Below are 12925 nucleotides of genomic sequence, written 5' to 3'. Positions count from 1 at the left end.
TAACAAAACCTCACAACACTTGCATGAGGTGAAATGTAAACGTACCTACAGAACTTCCTATAAGGAACTCGAGGTGTGAGTGTGTACTCCCCAGAGCATGCAGGGATCCTTTCTGACCGAACAAACTGTTTCTTGATAGCTCCCAAGATGGAACTCAAAAACTTGGCCATCATGCACAATTCCTTTAAGGAACTGCCCTTCATTCTTTCAAGGATGATTTGAACCCCAAAACTGTTACGCTCTTCTGGGAAGACCGTATTTAGCCCCCACAGAATGTCACAAAGAAGGCAAGCTGGAAATCTTTTCCCAGTATCGCATTCCTCTAGTGGAAGGCATTAAATAAGAATTTGAGACTTGTTGACTCAGATTTGCCCTTTTATAAAGGCATCAAAGAATGGCTTGTTCGGTTAATGTATTCCTACTCTGTGCAGATCTTAAGTCCTATTTAGATTGTAGGCCATATAGAAATATGATGAGTAATTGAGGGTACATTAGGGCATATACCCCTTTACATTTTGAATTCGATGGATAAAACAGGTCAGATGACCACATGGCATATGTATGTGTATAAGTGTGTCACTTATATAACACAGACCTAGCCCAAAACTCTTTACATGAATGGTTTACCTGAAGGTTTTACACTGGGTAGTGCAGACAAAGTGGGGAAGGGAGGTGGGAGGGATAATAAAGAAAAAAAGTTGTGGATTTACTGAATAGAGGGAAATGGTACCCGGGTGGGGCTTACGGAGAAGTTAATGAAGCGAGTAGAGTGGCTGAGCTGTGGATGGGAGAGAGGTTGCAGGGAGGTGGAAAGGAGTGGGAGTGGAAATTCTACATGACTGGTCCAGCATCTTTCCAAAAGCAGACAGGATGTGCTCAGCAGCATATCCGGTATGCCTATTGAGATGCATTGTATGTGAACCTTCTGCATGCGTTATACAGAAGACCCCCACCAACCCAAAAGCATGGCTTCAGGTGAGTTGAGGCTGGGGAATGAACCTGATATCCAGGTGCATCATTTATAGCGTTCCATGTGTCCACGAAGCATCCTGTCGTACAAGAAAACGTAACGTGTGAATGTAACTCACATACGTATCACACAGCCTGGTGCATCAAAGGAGCCTCCTCACTGTTAATGTCACACTAACCTTCCCCACCTCACTTCCACAGTTGAAATAGTCAGTTGTATGTGAATATTTAGTTTTCAAAATATTGAATACATTAACATAGAATAAAAATGATGACTTCAAAGATTTCGGCCACACAATGAGTTCCACGTACAAAATATGCATTAGATGAACGCCCTTGCATCTCAATCTAAATCCCTGTGGATATGTGTTTAAACACTACTATAACTCAAGCTTTTGCATAAATGGGGTAAGTGTTTGATGATGGTTTTTGGTAGCATGTTTTGTTATGTTAGTAACATATTAACGTGGCCATATAATCCTGTTTGTTGTCCGGGTGCCTTCCACAGATTTCTTTGGTTTCTTCTGCAGACCAGAGTTTGGTTTGTCCTGTGATAAACATGTCTTGGGTATTGTGTTCAGCGCCATCTTCTTCCATGAACTAAAGGTTTGTTTTTGGTGTCGGTGAATGGCTTTAGCAGTTGCTTATCTGTATATTGGGTTATTAACACACGCTTCCCTGGCAGTTAGAAATAATCTACGCATGGTTATGTTGCATATGTTGCATGTTTACAGTTTGTTATATACATGTACTGTGTTAGGGGAAATGTATTCTAGGTGTATGTGACGTGTGTAAAGTTCAGTGTAATGTTTTCTTACATTTGTAATGTAGGTATATTTGTTGTGGTTCGTGATGCTTCCAATGTAAATGATGACTGGATGTATGAGACTGTTTTGTTAATGTGTTATGCTCTAGGTATTTATGTGGCATATCTTGGTGGCTAATGCTGTTGGGACCCCCTTGATAGTTGACTACAACGCATATCTGAGTTGTGTTTGATGTATGTGATAGGGTCTAAGGCTCTGGATCTTATTGTGCTGCTCGTTTTTATGGCATATGAAGATGTGAGTACCATGATAACTAACCACATGGTGGCCCATATTTATACTTTTTGACGCTAAACTGCGCTAACGCAGTTTAGCGTCAAAAAGTTTTGCGCCGTCTAACGCCATTCTGAAGCGCCATGCGGGCGCCGTATTTATGGAATGGCGTTAGACGGCGCAATCAGACCGGCGCTGCCTGGTTTGCGTGGGAAAAAACCACGTAGACCAGACAGCGCCGGCGTAGGGGGAAAATGGCGCATGGGCGTCTTAAAATGGGGCAAGTCAGGTTACGTCGAAAAAATCGTCTTAACCCGACTTGCGCCATTTTTTAACGACGCCCATCCCCCATCAACATGACTCCTATCATTGTAAAGATAGGAGTCATGCCCCCTTGCCCAATGGCCATGCCCAGGGGACTTCTGTCCCCTGGGCATGGTCATTGGGCATAGTGGCATGTAGGGGGGCACAAATAAGGCCCCCCTATGCCACCATAAAAAAATATAAAAAATAAAAAATTATACTTACCTGAACTTACCTGAATGTCCCTGGGGTGGGTCCCTCCATCCTTGGGGGTCCTCCTGGGGTGGGCAAGGGTGGCAGGGGGGGTCCCTGGGGGCAGGGGAGGGCACCTGTGGGCTCATTTTGAGCCCACAGGCCCCTTAACGCCTGCCCTGAGCAGGCGTTAAAAAGTGGCGCAAATGCGCCGTTTTTAGCCACGCCAACTCCCGGGCGTCTCTTTTGCCCGGGAGTATAAATACCACGTAAAGGCCTGGGAGTCATTTTTTAGACGGGAACGCCTCCCTTGCATATCATTAACGCAAGGAAGGGGTTCACGCTAAAAAATGACGCACATTCTGGGAACTTTGGCGCTATTCGCCTCTAACGCCATAGTATAAATATGGCGTTAGTTGGCGTTAGTTTTGCGTCGAAATTGCGTAAAAAAAAACGACGCAATTTCGGCGCAAACGGAGTATAAATATGGCCCGGTGTATCTTTGCTATGTTGGATGTGTGACATGTACTCCTTGTATCATGGGATGTTTATGTGCAGCAAGTCTTGTTGGCAAATTCTGGTGGGAGCCCCTTCTCAGCTGATTTCATGGCATATCTGATCTCTGCGATCACAGACATCTCTGGGTGTCTGTGATATGTTCTGTCTAATGTGCTGTTTTGGATATTGGGCGACCTGCAATTGTAACAAGCATTTGCAATCCAACAGGTCTCGCATTTTCTTGAGTTAGAGCTATTGGCATTGTAAATTCATAATCAGACTTTTCTTGACACATAAATTGGTCAACCCTGCCTCATAATTTTGTCTTTTCCTGCCATGTATTTCCAGTGGCCCAGGATTTAACTAAAGCACTTCCATTTACATTCCTCCTCTATCATAAAACATATACAGTTACCATATAAGCATTTATCAGAAATACAAATTTTTTCATCAGAGTGTAATGCTCAAAACACTATAACAAACATATAATTTTGGATAGATTGGAGGGTGAAAGGAAAGAGGGAGTCGGAAGTAAAGATGGAGAGGACAAGTGGCGTAGTAACAGTGACATGGGCCCTGGAATAAGAAATGAAAATGGTTGACTGGAATTTTGGTAGGAAAATACAGCAGTAATTAGAGTTGAGTGAAGTCCGTAGGTCTCTGGGCCCCGGTGCCATTGCACCTGTTACTCCAGTGATAAATAGGCCTCAGGAGAGAAAGCAGATGGGGCAGAAAAGAGAAGCGAAAGGAATACAACAGACAAAACGAAGAAAGAGAAGGGGTCGCAAAGAAATAAAAGAAAGAAGGGAAGGAAAGAATCCGAATATGAAAACACAACTAGGAAGAACTAGAGCAAACGTGTGAGACAAAATTAAAAAGGGAAGGTAGCTAGCGAACGAAAGATAAAGAGGAAAAAATAATGAAAGAAGTGTGAAAAGAAAGAGAAAAATGAACACTAGAGAAAAAAGAGAGATGGTAAAAGAAACAAGAAGCAAAAGAACCTGGGCATGTATATACAGACACATTTCCCACAGACACAGAATGGGAAAACCAATTTTACACTTTGGGTAACAACAAGTAACTTGTGGCTTCCAAATACAGATGGGAAAAAGAGCGATTTATAGTAAAACGTGTGTTGACAGATAAAGATATGAAAAACACAAACGAAAGGAAGGAAAAAAGATCTAAAAAAAAGTGATAGGACGCATACCGAGTCAAAGGAAACAGCAAATAAAAAAGAAAAAGAAAGAATGAAGGGAACAGAAAAAATAGTGAAAGAATGAATGTCTGATGAAAAAAAAGAGAGGAACGAAACAAGGAAATAAATAGACACGTTTTTGTGAGTTTGAAGGAGGAGGTAGCAAGAGAAAGAGGGAAATTAAAAAAAGGGAGAGGAGTAGAAATAAACACTTGAAAAAAAGAGCAAATGTGGAACTTAAGAGCTGGAGAGGGAACCGTGGGGGAGAAAGAAAACATTGAGAGTAAATAGAGCAAAGGAAAGAACAGAGTGAGATAGGTGGAGCAGACCCTCTCAATTAAAGATGGCAGCTAACAATAGATTTAATTGGCTCGCCCACGTCCTCAAACAGAAGTCAGAGTGTGAAACAGTAGGGGGCACTGCTGAACAGCAGGAGGAGCATTAGCAGAGTTGTATGTGAACCCCAATACAGCAATAATTGGGCGCTTCAGATCAGGATTGGGGATGTAGACAGAGCTGTGTCCCAGCCCAGTGGTAGAATCATAGAAAGGCAGCGGGTGAGGAATTAGAAACCGCATGCCATGTAATTCCTGGTATTTGGATAATCAGGCGCTGCAAGTTAGGGTTGAGGTACACTGAAAGAGTTGAATGTGGGCTGCAGTACTGAAATATTAACAGGCACACAAGGTCAGAAGTGAGGTATGTAATGTACCTAGTATTGGCATGCTAGTGTTGCTGAGTGTTAGCCTGTTGGCCCTGGTGAAGCTGCAAATGGGGCCCAGCATGGGAATGGCATTGCCTCTGAAACACAGAAGTGAGGAATCCTGAAGGGTGTGTGTGTGTGTGTGAGCCTTAGTACTGAGAAGAAATTTCCACTGAATGTTAAAATTGATGGATTCTGGCGGAGCTGTGTTGGTTCCCATCAACAGTGGCGGTGGATGTTAGACTTGAGGTGCACTGGCTGAGATGTGTTTTGCTCTTTTTGGTCTAGTATTGGCTTGGCAGAGGGACTAAATATTAGAATTGAGATGCTGTAATGGAACTGTATGTGAGCGGGGTCCCAGAATAGGAAAGGAAGTGACCTTGCCGGGGTAGAACTGAGGTGCACTGATGGAGCTGCACCTGAGGTCCCAGTACTGGTAAAGCAGAGTGTACTGACTGTAGGAACTGAGGTGCTCTGGCAGTGAGCTTCTGTAGGGTTCTGGCACGGCTGAGGGGCTTGGAGTGTGTGAACTGAGGTGGCACCGATGGAGCTGTGCCCTAGGTCCCAGTACTGGAGCAGGAGAATGTACTGACTGAAAAAACTGAGGTCCTCTGGCAGACACAGTGTGTGGGGTTCAGGCATGGCTGAGGGTCTTGGAGTGTGTGAACTAAGGTGCACTGACGGAGTTGCACTCGAGGTCCCAGTACTGGAGCAGCAGAGTGTACTGACTGGAAGAACTGAGGTGCTCTAGCAGACAGCACGTGTGCAGTTCCTGGCACTGGCACAGCGGAGGGCACGGAGTGTGTGAACTGAGGTGCAATGATGGAGCTGCGCCAGAGGTCCCAGTACTGGAGCAGCAGAGTGTACTGACTGGAAGAACTGAGGTGCTGTGGCAGAGAGCGTGTGTGGGGTTCTGGCTCGGGCAAGGCTTAGGGGCTTGGAGTGTGTGAATTGAGGTGGCACTGATGGAGCCGCGAGTAGGATCCCAGTATGGAGCAGAAGTGGGCACTGTCTCTAAGGATCACGGAGCCCTGATAGAGCTGGGTGCCTAGGCTATAAGCAACAGACAGCCACACTTGGTAAAGAAAATCCAAGCCAAGAAAGGGAAGGGTGTGAGCCAGGCAGCTGAGAGAGGGTGGAGAGAGCCCACAAAAAACAATTTTGACCAAGATAACATCCTGATTTATTGCCTTGTTTACAGGTAAGTTCAAGGCAAGAATGTTCTGCAAATGAAAAGTGAAGCTTCCCTGGACAGGAGCAGGAGACAAAGTAAAAAAAAAGTCCCCTACTGACCAGATAAACAGGACAAAGCGTAATTCTACAGCAGTTGGTCCCTGCTTCCACACAGAAGTAGACACAAAGAGGCATGACTGAGCACTAGTAAGCAAGGATGTTTAAATGACACTGAAACTAAGAAATGTAATAGCTGGAAGCCCACAGAAGAAGTATACTTAAAAGTATACACGGTGTTGTACGCTCACGCTCGACCTAAAAAGTGCCAACAATGCACATTTTATTCGGTTGCTGTACTAAGTAAAAAAACTGATTACTTTTCCAGGCCATAACACAATACTGTACCCGTCTTACAATTAAACATGGCCACTAAGCTGCATCATAATATGTTTCAGCCTGCTGTAGTACAACATAACATTCTTCACAACTGAGTGTTGGATTGTATTGTGCAAGCAAGCATCAATGTTTCTTAGTTCAAGCCATTTGGTACGCCACAAGTCCTTACAAACAATGACAGGCGGTCAGGTCATAGTTGGTTAACGACCACAATTTTTAGAGTGAGGTTGCATCTCCCATTTCCTAGAAGAATTTAAAGCAGTGTGGTGCGTTCCAGACGTGTGGAGTGGGTGTGCATGAGAATAGCAGCTAATTGTGACTTGAGATCCAAGAAAGCATAGCTCACCATTCTATTGATGGGTATTGGCCATTACTATAGCACTGCCATTCTCTCTGAAGCCTTGGATGACTTTCCCACAGTTTTCTGGTTGTCAATGCAGTGAGTATTGGTTTGTGGAGATGTGTATGTTTGTGGTATGATATTTCTATAGTGTGAACATAGCCAAAAGGCAGCAGTCAGTATATGAATGTGTCTGTGTGTGGACTGGCTAGTTGAGGTGGAGGGAGCTGGAGTGGGTGATGTGGTTGTGTCACTTGCATGTGAGACCGATGTTGTGTATCTTTTGTTGCTGTGTGACACATTCAGGTGAGTGTTGTTGTGTGGCAGACGTTGTTGTGATGTGTGTAGTTCTGCTTGTGTGTGAGTTTGTGTAGCGGAGTGTGTAGTTGTGTTGGTTGTTGTGGTTGTGCCATGTGTGGGTGCAGTGTCAATGGTGTGTGTGTTTGCAGGAGGCAATAATTAAAATGTGGCCATGGCAGCCCAGCCAGCGCTGGAAGCAGCCCCCCCCCTCCCCCCCCCCCCGCCTGCAGCCAGCGGGAAAATACTGAAGCGGCAGAGTGGCCAATCCCCTACTTGCGTCTGGCACATCAAAACAGAGGTGCTAGAAGTTTGTCATTCCATTTTAGTGATGGATTTGGTGGTTGGATTTATATGTCTGCAGATGTCGGCCTCTGCAACATTGGCCCTGACTGCTGAGTTCCCTAGCTAAGATTTGTATATCCAAATGCTGAGAAACTATTGAAACAAGCTTCCTGTGTAAGCACACTCACCGAGGAACCTGAATCGTGCCATGTCCCTCACATCAGAGATACACATATTAACATTGTTACAAGCTAGGATGTGTGAAGGTGTGCTAGAGAAAGATTTGTGAGTCTTTGTGGTCCCAAGTTATCTGTTGTGATTCACATTTCTGGAAATCTGAGTACATTCTGTTGCCCCTGGAGCACAGTATAGAGATCTCTGGCCATGTGCAGCCTTTTCATATACTTAAAAGTTGGCGTAGATATAGAATTACCGAATCTGTATCGACTACACATCCAACTTCTAGTATAATGGTTGGGGCATATCTAAGGCAAAGAAGTAATTAGAATCTTTGGTGATTCCTACTTATACTGTTGTACCATTTATAATGGCAATCAATATGTGCATTGTCTCCAAAACTATATATATGACTGGGCAGCAACCTTCATTGTCTGGGCGTTGAAATACAGCTGTCAAACAGACGTATTTTTACTAATATTCATAAAGTGGGCTTTGGGTCCTCCCCTCTCAAGCTTTTATTTTCTTCGATCATCCCCTTTCAGCTACTGGCTGGAGACTTTGTCAACCACATCTTGACTTGGTCAAGTGCAGGATTCATCTCTTACCTAACGCTATTGACTGTTTGGATGTATCCTTTCGTCACCACTGAAATACTTGAATTGAACTGCATGAGGCACATTTATAGCCTCTCGCGGATGCATTCTGTGTTTTTCTAATGGCACTGCGTATGTTAACATATTAAACCCAGAAATATTATCTTTGGCAATTCTTGTTTCTTTGCTATTTGATAATGCCAGCCTTCTAATGCATATCCAGCTATTAAAATAAACCTTAAGTGTGAGAGCTCACTACTGCAAGAGAGTTCAGGCAGAAATAGGAACATTTGACATGTTCTGCAGGGCACTAAGAAAGAGGGCTCTGGTGCATCACTAGTATTCAAACACGCCAGAGGACCGCTCAGTAACCATTGGCTGCTCAAGAATATGTAGAAAAGACAATATCTAAAGTATGTATACAAATCTGAACGTGCCTGTTTCCATTTTAGCCTTGCAAAAGAACAGCAAAGGGTATGATACATATCTGCTCACGTAAGTGCCTTTTGTGAATCATGTATGGGTTTATATTTAAAAATCCTCACTTTTTCTCGTATTTCAGCGCAATTGGAAAAGTTGAAGGCTTTTACAGATATTCCTCCATCCATACACGTGGCTGGATTAAGGACTAATATAATATTCACCTTGATATTCCACACCTAAATCCAGGGATTTTGAGATATTTCCTTCTGAAGGAGGATAACATCCAATGTGAGGATACTGAGACACATTCAGCATGTTTTCCTCTTCCCTTGAAAGAAATGGGCCCAAATCCACATACATTTACCATCTGCTTCGAGCAGGTGTTAAATTGGCGCAGGGCTATTTTGATGGCCGTGTTGTGAATGGCAGGGGTTGGTGGCTGGGGAGAGGGGGGGGTAGATTAGATGATGGGGAAGCTAGTAGAGCATGTGCTGCTCCTTATCTTGTACAGGAAGAGAACAGGCTCTCTGCGGCTCCTGCCCAAGGCTTCTGGTTGGTCTTTCTGTGCCCAGGGTTACCATGCCACATAGTCCACTACCCAGAAATAATGAGCTACTCAGCACCGCCAGGAGTGGTATCGCCCACTATAGGAATACTGCCATGGGATGCTTGCAATGAGAGCCGAAATTGGTATTCGATTATAGTAAATAATTAGACATAGAATGGTAGATAATAAATTGGTATTCACAAAGGTCTAGCCTAGATTAACATCTTAAAATACCTCATTTACCCATGCCATGAATTCACATAGAGATTTCTAGCAGGCGTAAATGCAATTGCTACTGCAGATTTCTCCACCACGAGTTTGGAGAAATCAGCAATTTGAATTTGGTATGTCATGGAAATTTGGGATCCAATGGGACCCTAGATGGGTTCTCCCAGCCTTCCTACGAGATTCCACAAGCTAAATTGGCCAAATCAACCCCGGTACATGTCAACCAGCACCATTGTTACCGGCCTGTTGTCTACCAGAGTCAGGAGAACTGATGCTGCCTAGGTTGCAACTTCAAGCATTGAGTTCGAAGAACTTAGGCCGCCCCAATGAGAAGATCCTGTCATCAAGATTACCTGGAGTGCAGTGTGACCTGTGCTGCTCTCATCAGGAGCCACCATGTTCACGCATCAATACCAAGAGTTGGCACTACTGAGAGCTGCAAGGAAGGCTGCTTGCCCATGCTTCGGTTACCAACCACTGCACGCTTGTGTTCCAAGTGCCCAATATGCCAGGTAACTTCAGCCGCGTGAAAGTGAATATTGACATTTTCTCTCTGCCAAAACTCAAGAGGATTGAATCGTTCTAAAGAGCTTTAGTAGTCAGACATATACGGATTGACCTACAAGTCACAGAACCAATGAAGCTACTTGTACAATATTACAGTGTGCTTGCACCTGTGCAAGATTTACGACTGAATATTTGCGTGTTTTTAGAACCCTCTAGCGCTGGTATTAGAACAGTGTAGCTAATTAACATTTTCTATGTGTAGTAGTAGTTTCTGATGTGCAATTAAAGTACGTGTTTCACAAAGTAAAGCACTGAGCTGGACAGTACTGAATGTGGCCATTGGTTGGCTTTTCGAGTTCAGGGTCTTTGTCCCCACACATCCTCCCTGAGAAGCCTTGGGCTGCTAGCCACACTATCCTGAGAGTTAAGTGTGGAGAGGGTGTACCTGGTAACCAGTTCGCAATGCCATAGTAGGTCAGGCCCTTCGGCATCAGTGGTAAAAGACGCTAAGCCCAGTGGTTGTGGGTCAGTAACTGCTACTAGGCCTGTGGCCCGGAATGGGTTCTGACCATATGGATTTTGTTTGCTTTACTGTTTTAGTGTTGGTCTCATTGCACTTTGTGTCTATTGTGGTGCATGGCTTGAATGCAGTGTATCCCCTCACTTAAGATTCAGCTTTGCTCTGCTTGTTGCGTGCTTCATGCTGCGTGGCTCCTATAATTATTATGAAAATCTCGGAAACTGAGTTCTTGTCTTTCACATAATCTGCCTAGGGATTCTCTCCAGAAATATGAGGCCACTCTGTGGACACTGGCTATGGACTGTCAGATGGGTTCATAGCATTTATATCCCTGGTGGTATCTGTACTATTTCTATAGGGTGGCGGATCACCTTAATTAGGCAGGTTCAGTGATTTTGTATGTTTTTATGGGATCATAGACTTTTTAGCATAATACAATAAAAGCGTATGTATCAGTGGCTAAAACGTATTAGCCAGGAAAGCAGAAAATCTAACCTATATTTAGTGATCCTTTTTCCAGAGCAGAGAGTTAGTATCACAAGTTTATCCCAAGATGGCCGCCCCTTCAACATTGGTATTGGTAGTGCTTTTCTGCTCAGTTCTGGTAAAGGTCACAAGGCAGAACATATTGCCTAACACCTTACCATGGGAATGTGGGATGCACCCAAAAGCCATTTTCATCCAGCCAGCCTCTCATGCATGACCTTGTCCCACCCATCTTCAATTCACTGCACACAAACTCACCCAAGCATACCCAGGTTACTCCTCTGAGACGTAAGAGCATCGCCCCTCCATCTGGGGCGCCAGTGGCATAATTCAATAAAGTCCTATTCAAGGACTACTGGGCCCGTGGCTGCTCCATGTGTTAAGTAGTGTGGCCTGTGGGTGCAGGGCGGTGTAATGCTGCCGGATGGTCAATCCGGGTGATTGGCAACACCAGCAAGGTGAAGTCCAGTGCATGTGTCAGATTGGACAGGTCTCTCACTGTAGCCAACAAAGACATGCGCACTCAGGTCTCATTCCAGCGCTCAATCTGTTTAGGAGCCGGGGGTACACAGCAGAGCCCCTTTAGTCACTTTGTGAGCACTGATTTCACCTGTCCAAACCAATCCATGCTTTGCTCTAATGCAGATTTAAGTATGAGAACAAAGCCTGGATTTGTTTGGGCAGACAAGCCTGTCCCAGCAGGCCGCACTTTCAAGTCAGCACTGGGGAGGGAATCATTAAAGACATGACCAATCACTGTGTGGCTTTATTTTAAAGTCACACAGTGATTGGTCACATTTATTTAATGTTGGCATGATGGCACTGTTTTCCCCACCTGCCAGTGACAGCAGAGAGTAGAGATAGCAGTCACCATCTCGCGCGTCTTAGGCCCACACTCTGAGCACATGTAACCAGGCCAGTGATGGTTGTGGCCCTGTCTGTCTAGGCCTGCTTAAAGTAGGCACCGTCATGGCCAGTTCTCGATGGGCATCTGATTGGATCCAAAGTATAAAGTGAGGTGGTTATTAAACTCTTAATCCATTCCAAAGTATCCTAGGCCTGAAATGTGGTTTGTGTTTCTCTGTTTCACAGTAAAATCCCAGCATTGTGTGGATTCCTTACTTATAGGCCGCTGAATGTTAGCGTGGCAGATCACTGGCCTTAAACTAACTCTGGCACGTGGGCTTGTTTGGCCTTGTGTTCCACATCATGGAGGTTCCCTGAATCACCCCAGCGTGAGCCTCTGATAGAACACAGAAAATGTGTTAATAATTCCAACAGAATATCACCTTTCATCTACTGTTTCTGCACAAAGCGAGGGTCAAGGTGCAAGTTTATTATAAACACAATGAGTCTTCATATGCGAGTACCAAGGAATCATAACTGGGCAGGTTTAATAATTTCAGAGGCGCATCATCTGTAATATATGCTGCTTGTAGCAGCAACAGTAGCCAAACCCTCCTAGACCCGGCTCATAATCAAAAAATAAATATTGGGAGAGAATAACCCGTTTGTTTACATCAGTTGCTCAACAGCTTGTGCTCATCCTCGTCTTTGGTCAGGAATACTTTTTTTAATATTCAATCATATTTGCATACTGAGGAGAAGTCAGAATGTAGCATTAAGACAGAGCTGCCGTCCAACACGCATGCAAAGACGGGTAGAGACGAAACTCTACTTGCCCGGTTGATACGTCAAGAGACTTCCCCTAGCTCGGTAATGTCTATTCGGACCCAGACGGGTGACTTGTTGTACACGCAGGATTCAATTTATGCAGCATTTCACGCTCATTATGAGTCCCTATATAGTGCTGTCTCCCACCCTCCCCTGAATGCTGTTGATGTATTTCTTGCTGACTTGCCCCTGCCCCAGGTCGCGGCCAAGCGGTGTTCGAAGCTGGACGACCCTCTGTCGCTGGCTGACAAACGGGATGTTGACGACCCTCTGTTTCTTGATACATTGTCCTGAGGATGGTCTCATGGACGGTTTGAGCCTTGGGAGACCGAAACATTGGCCTTATACTCTCCATGACTCAATTCATCGTATG

Source organism: Pleurodeles waltl, chromosome 6 (genome assembly GCF_031143425.1).
Source record: "Pleurodeles waltl isolate 20211129_DDA chromosome 6, aPleWal1.hap1.20221129, whole genome shotgun sequence".
In the NCBI taxonomy this organism is placed as follows: Eukaryota; Metazoa; Chordata; class Amphibia; order Caudata; family Salamandridae; genus Pleurodeles; species Pleurodeles waltl.
The sequence above is the reverse complement of the archived record's forward strand: the minus strand, read 5'-3'. Positions refer to the sequence as shown.